We start from the raw sequence: 8,050 nt of genomic DNA on the forward strand, positions 1-8,050 counted from the left end.
ACACCGCCACCTGTATAAACATGGAAATACCTACACCGCTATCTCTATAAACAGGGAAATATCTACACCGCCATCTGTATAAACATGGAAATATCTACACTGCTATCTGTATAAACATGGAAATATCTACACCGCTATCTGTATAAACATGGTAATATCTACACTGCCATCTCTATAAACATGGAAATATCTACACCGCCATCTCTATAAACATGGAAATATCTACAACGCTCTGTGTATAAACATGGAAATAACTACACCGCTACCTGTATAAACATGGAAATATCTGCAACGCTACCTGTATAAACATGGAAATATCTACACCGCTGTCTGTATAAACATGGAAATAACTACACCCCAACCTGTATAAACATCGAAATATCTACACCGCTATCTGTATAAACATGGAAATATCTACACTGCTACCTGTATAAATATGGAAAAATCTATGACGCTGTCTGTATAAACATGGAAATTACTACACTGCTACCTGTATAAACATCAAAATATCTACACCACTATCTGTATAAACATAGAAATATCTACACTGCTATCTGTATAAACATGGAAATATCTACACCGCTATCTGTATAAACATGGGAATATCTACACCGCTATCTGTATAAACATGGAAATATCTACACCGCTATCTGCATAAACATGGAAATATCTACACCGCTATCTGTATAAACATGGAAATATCTACACCGCTCTCTGTATAAACATGGAAATACCTACACCGCTATCTGTATAAACATGGAAATATCTACACCGCTCTCTGTATACACATGGAAATACCTACACCGCTATCTGTATAAACATGGAAAAATCTACACCGCTATCTGTATCAACATGGAAATATCTACAAGGCCATCTCTATAAACATGGAAATATCTACAACACCATCTCTATAAACATGGAAATAACTACACTGCTACCTGTATAAACATGGAAATATCTGCACCGCTGTCTGTATAAACATCAAAATATCTACACCGCTATCTGTATAAACATGGAAATATCTACACCGCTATCTGTATGAACATGGAAACATCTACACCGCTATCTGCATGAACATGGAAATATCTACTCCGCTATCTATATAAACCTGGAAATATCTACACCGCTATCTATATAAACATGGAAACATCTACACCCCTACCTGTATAAACATGGAAACATCTACATCGCTATCTGTATAAACAAGGAAATCTCAATGCCGTTACCTGTATAAACATGGAAATATCTACATCGCTGTCTGTATAAACAAGGAAATAACTACAGCGCTGCCTGTATAAACATCAAAATATCTACACCGCTATCTGTATAAACATAGAAATATCTACACCGCTATCTGTATAAAAATGGAAGTATCCACACCGCTGTCTGTATAAAAATAGAAATAATTACACCGCTACCTCTATAAACATCCAAATATCTACACTGCTATCTGTATAAACATGGAAATATCTACACCGCTATCTGTATAAACATGGAAATATCTACACCGCTACCTGTATAAACATGGAAATATCTACACCGCTACCAGTATAAACATGGAAATATCTACGCCGCTGTCTGTATAAACATGAAAATATCTACACCACTATCTGTATGAACATGGAAATATCTATGCCGCTATCCATATGAACATGGAAATATCTACACCGCTATCTGTATGAACATGGAAATATCTACTACGCTATCTGTATGAACATGGAAACATCTACACCGCTATCGTATAAACATGGAAATATCTACACCGCTACCTGTATAAACATGAAAATATGTACACCGCTACCTGTATAAACATGGAAATATCTACACCGCTACCTGTATAAACATGGAAATGTCTCCACCGCTATCTGTATAAACATGAAAATATCTACACCGCTACCTGTATAAACATGAAAATATCTACACCGCTATCGGTTTAAACATGGAAATATCTACACCACTTCCTGTATAAACATGGAAACAAGTACACCGATACCTGTATAAACATGGAAATATCTACACCGCTATCTGTATAAACATGGAAATATCTACAACCTATCTGTATAAACATGGAAATATCTACACCGCTACCTGTATAAACATGGAAATATCTACAATGCTGTGTGTATAAACATGGAAATAACTACACCGCTACCTGTATAAACTTCGAAATATCTACACCGCTCTCTGTATAAACATGGAAATATCTACACCGCTATCTGTATAAACATGGAAATATTTACACCGCTACCTGTATAAACATGGAAATATCTGCACCGCTATCAGTATAAACATGGAAATATCTACACCGCTATCTGTATAAACATGAAAATAACTACACCACTATCTGTATGAACATGGAAATACCTACACCGCTATCTGTATGAACATAGAAACATCTACTCCGCTATCTGTATAAACATGGAAGTATCTACACCGCTATCTATATGAACATGGAAACATCTACACCACTACCTGCATAAACATGGAAACATCTACACCGCTATCTGTATAAACTTGGAAATATCTACACCGCTACCTGTATAAACATGGAAATATCTACACCGCTGTCTGTATAAACATGGAAATAACTACACCGCTACCTGAATAAACATCAAAATATCTACACTGCTATCTCTATAAACATCGAAATATCTACACCGCTATCTGTATAAACATGGAAATATCTACACCGTTGTCTGTAAAAACATGGAAATAACTGCACCGCTACCGGTATAAACATCCAAATATCTACACCGCTATCGGTATAAACATGGAAATATCTACACCGCTATCTGTATAAACATGGAAATATCGACACCGCTATCTGTATAAACATGGAAATATCTACACCGATACCTGTATAAACATCGAAATATCTACACCGCTATCTGCATGAACATGGAAATATGTACTCCACTATCTGTATAAACAGGGAAATATCTACACCGCTATCTATATAAACATGGAAACATCTACACTGCTACCTGTATAAACATGGAAACATCTACACAGCTATCTGTATAAACGTGGAAATATCTACACCGCTACCTGTATAAACACGGAAATATCTACACCACTGTCAGTATAAACATGGAAATAACTACAGCGCTACCTGTATAAACATCGAAATATCTACACCGCTATCTGTATAACCATCGAAATATCTACACCGCTATCTGTATAGAAATGGAAGTATCTACACCGCTGTCTGTATAAACATGGAAATAACTACACCGCTACCTGTATAAACATCCAAATATCTACACCGCTATCTGTATAAACATCGAAATATCTACACCGCTATCTGTATCAACATGGAAATATCTACACCTCTACCTGTATAAACATGGAAATATCTACACCGCTACCTGTGTAAACATGGAAATATCTATGCCGCTATCTGTATAAACATGGAAATATCTACACCGCTACCTGTATAAGCATGGAAATATCTACGCCGCTGTCTGTATAAACATGAACATATCTATGCTGCTATCTGTATAAAGAAGGAAATATCTACTCCGCTATCTGTATGAACATGGAAATATCTACGGCGCTATCTGCATGAACATGGTAATATCTACTTCGCTATCTGCATAAACATGGAAATATCTACACCGCTATCTGTATAAACATGGAAATATCTACACTGCTTTCTGTATAAACATGGAAATAACTACACCGCTACCTGTATAAACATGGAAACACCTACACCGCTATCTGCATAAACATGGAAATATCTACACCGCTCCCAGTATAAACATAGAAATATGTACACCACTGTCTGTATAAACATGGAAATAACTACACCGCTACCTGTATAAACATCGAAATATCTACACCGCTATCTGTATAAACATCAAAATATCTACACCGCTATCTGTATAAACATGGAAATATCTACACCGCTGTCTGTATAAACATGGAAATAACTACACCGCTACCTATATAAACATCAAAATATCTACACCTAACCCTAACCCCTAACCCCTAACCCTAACGCTAACCCCTAACCCTAACCCTAACCCCTAACACCTAACCCTAACACTAACCCTAACCCCTAACGCTAACCCCTAACCCTAACCCTAACCCCAACCCTAACCCTAACCCCTACCCTAACCTTAACCCTTAACCCTAACCCTAACCCTAACCCTAACCCTAAACCCAAACCCTAACCCTAACCCTAACCCTAACCCTAACCCTAACCCCAACCCTAACCCCTACCCGAACCCGAACCCGAACCCTAACCCTAACCCCTAACCCCTAACCCTAACCCCTAACCCTAACCCTAACCCTAAACCCTAACCCTAACCCCAACCCTAACCCCTACCCGAACCCGAACCCGAACCCTAACCCCTAACCCCTAACCCTAACCCCAACCCCTACCCCTACCCCAACCCCAACCCAACCCTAACCCTAACCCCAAACCCAACCCTAACCCTACCCTAACCCCTAACCCTAACCCCTAACCCCTAAACCCTACCCTCAACCTCACCCTCACTCTAACCGTAACCCTGCAATGCAGCCCCTCGCCTTGCCTTGGGAGAATCTCGGTGCGCAGGATTCAGAGGGGCTTTTGGTTTCCCGTTTTCCACACTGAACCGTTCTAACTGGTCTCTGACCTTCATTGTTCACGGCTGCGACCGGGAAATATTTTATTCACCGTCAATGCGGCCCCGAGTTGTCCCAAAGCCAGGCAGTGCCCCCAACATCTGTACTTAGCAGAATGCTGCTCCACCTTTACGGTGACCCCCATGTCTGTGCTGAGCAGAACGGAGCTCCGCCCTCGCAGTACCCTCAGCCCGCCCGCCCGCCCGGGTCTGACCTGAGGAGAACTCTGCTCCGCCTTCGCAGTACCACCGAAATCTGTGCAGAGGAGAACTCAGCTCCACCCTCGCGGTGCTCTCCGGGTCTGTGCTGAGGAGAACGCAGCTCCGCCGTCGTAAAGGCGCCGCGCCGGCGCACGCGCAGAGACACATGCTAGCGCGTCTCGGGGGAGAGGCGCACCGCGCCGGCGCAGAGACACATGCTAGCGCGTCCTGGGGGGAGGTGCGGCGCTGTCGCCGAGACCACGCCTATGGGCTGGGGTTGCGGGGCGCGTGGTGCAGGAGCAAAGTCGCACGGAGCCTGTCTGGGGGCAGGGGGGCTCCGTGCAGGCGCAGAAACGCACGTCGCGGCGGCGCGGCGCAGAGACGGGTGGAACCTCAGTAATCAGAAAAGCCGGGCTGGACCGCCCCCTGCTTGCAGCCGGGCACTACAGGACCCGCTTGCTCACGGTGCTCTGCCAGTGCGCCCCCTGCTGGCAACTAGGGCAACTGCAGGGCTCTCTTGCTTAGCGTGGTGGCCAGCAGGGGCTGCTGGCTCCGGGGCACTGCAGGGCCCTCTTGCTTACTGTATAGTGGTGGCACGCCGCCTGCTGGCAGCTAGGGACATTGCAGGGTCCTCTTGCTCCAACAGTAGTGGCGGATTATGGGGAAACACCCGGAGCATATGCTGTTTGGTCTCAGTAGGCTCCTAAATATGGGATTCCTGGATTTAAAAGTATAAAATAAATATGTTTAATTTGTTAACTGATTACCATCAGAATTGTACTGTTCTGTACCCCACCAGCAATGTCTAGGAATGCCTGTTTCTCCACAAAGTGTTTACTTTTGGATTTTTGCCAGTCTAACAGGTGAAGCCCTGGAGATTCTTATTAGTGATTTGGGCTGGGGCCTGGCCATGTGTATTTTTTTAAATTTCCACTGATGATTTTGCTGCATGGCCGGTGTTGAGAATGACTGTGCAAATTTGCCGGATTTCCTTTGCTGTTCCTGCATGTAGTTTAAACGAGATTGCCAGCACCGGGTATCGTTCACCATTTTTCTTTTTCTTAACTTGCCGTCAGCCTTTTCTTTGACCTCTTCTCTCTGTTCATGTGTATTTGCTGTCTCTTAGCCCAGACTTCCCGTGTCCTTTCCACCGGGCCTTTGGGAGGTCACAGGGTCTTGATGCTGTGGTCTTGGTCTGCAGGTGTCTGACTTTCAGCAACTGCTGACCTGTGCCAGGGTGGAAGCTGAGCACTGGAGTGGAGTTTTCCTGTGGAGAGGAGCCATGCCTAGAGTGGGATGGGCCATTGTTCATATTCTGGCCCCTGTTGTCTGCATGTAACCTAATACCACAACCAGGCATGGGGGAAAGACTGGAGGAAAGATTGGAGAAAAGATGAGTGAGAGGATCAACTTCTCTGACAGCCTAGGCCAGTAAGTAGTGCTTCTGCTCATCTCCTTGGCTGTGATACGTGGCCGGCCCTCGCTCCAGCAGCTGGACCCCTACCTGCCGTCTGCTGCCATCGGAGCCCAAATCCAGGCTGTGACTGCTCAGACCAGCCGGCTGGAGGGAGGGGCTCAGCAGCTCTGGCTTTGGCCTTGGGATAGCAGGTGGAAGATCAGGCAGGCCATCGCTGCCGCAGAACCCAGTGAATTGGCCTAGGTGGGATCTCTGAGCTGAACAAGCCCTCTCCAGGTGGTAGGTGCAGAGAGGGGAGGGGCAGAGCCGCAGGCACAGCCAAGAGGGCTGAGGAAATGGTAGAACGGAGCAGCTGGTGATGTCTGGGCCCACCGGCCCCAGGCTCCTGTCTCCCCCCAGGTGTGTGGTGATGCCAGGCATGCCCTTCCCCAGCATCAGGTCTCCAGAGCTGCAGAAGACGACGGCCAACTTGGATCACACTCTTATGAGTGTCCCCAGTATTGCAGAGGTGAGAGGAGAGTAGGCGGTGAGTGGGAGTGGCGTCGCCCCTAGGGCTGTGCTGGGCTGGCGTCTCCTGTCTCCTGGGGAGGCTTGGATGCCCCTCCACACCCTCTTGATGTTCCCTGTGATGTCATCTGGAGCCCTGGTGCTTGCGGTGGCCTATGAAGCTTCCCGGTCTGGCTCCAAGGCCTGGCAGAGTCTTTCCCAGGGAAAGCTACAAGCAGGAAACAGTCCGCATGGGTCATCCCCTTCACTCCCAGCTCTGAGCCCAGGCCAGGGGCCCCCAAGAAAGGCTCTGGTGGAGAACCTGTGCATGAAGGCTGTCAACCAGTCCATAGGCAAGCCTGGCTGCCTCCAGCTGGGTGGACAGACAGGGGCTGGAGAAGGGGAGAAGAGGAAAGGGGGGCTGCCTGCCCTGTCTCCCACCTGAGGCTGAGGAAGGAGAGGGGGATGCACTGTTGGGGAGGCAGCTGTAACTCAAAGTCTTAGCCTCTGTTCCCACGAAGGCAGGGCCATCAGGCACCAAAGGGATTCTGCCAGCATAATGCTCCTGGACCAGTGATACACCCGGCACCCTGTCCTGGACAAGCTGTTGGCCTGGATCTGAGCCCTCGTGGAGCTCAAAGCCACCTTTGGTTCTGCCATTGCTGCTGTGTGGAAGTTCAGTCCTGCCTTTTCCTTTCCCGAGAGGCTCCACCACCCCGAGATCGCACTTCTCACTGCCTTTTGTCTGCCCAGTTTCACCAGAAGTAGGCCTCTTCCTGACAGGCAGCTGCACCACTGCCTGGCGCTGCGCCCTTCCTTTGCTCTGCCCGCTGGAGACGGTGTTTGTCATGGGCCTGGTCTGCAGGGATCCTGCTACAAAGGTGAAACCCAGGAGAGTGTGGAGTCCAGAGTGTTGCCAGGACCCAGGCACAGGCATTAGTGCCCGTTGGAGAAAACAGGGGAATCCCGAAGAAATGGTGAGTCCTGGCCATCCGTGAGATCTTCCCAGGGCAGCTCCCCTCTGTGGAATCCAATCTGTCTTCCATCCTGCGTGGCAGAGGGCCAGGCTTCTCACTGGGCCTCTGCAGGAGGCTGCCATTTCTGTCCTGCCCACCTTCTAAGAAGCGAGACGGAGGACACCCATCTGCTTCTGCCCTTTCCATAATAACTAAAGTTAGCTGCCCTGGACTATTCACCCCCTAGTCTCAATTTAAAAAGATCCCCATGGCCACAGGGCCCCTGCCTGGGGGCTTGTCACCTCCCCCACCTTCTTCCTGAGTCACTCCTGCAGCCTTGCTCCCTAACCTGCCCCACAGCCTTGCCTGGATTTCTATCT

Source organism: Pan paniscus, chromosome 21 (assembly GCF_029289425.2).
Source record: "Pan paniscus chromosome 21, NHGRI_mPanPan1-v2.0_pri, whole genome shotgun sequence".
NCBI lineage: Eukaryota > Metazoa > Chordata > Mammalia > Primates > Hominidae > Pan > Pan paniscus.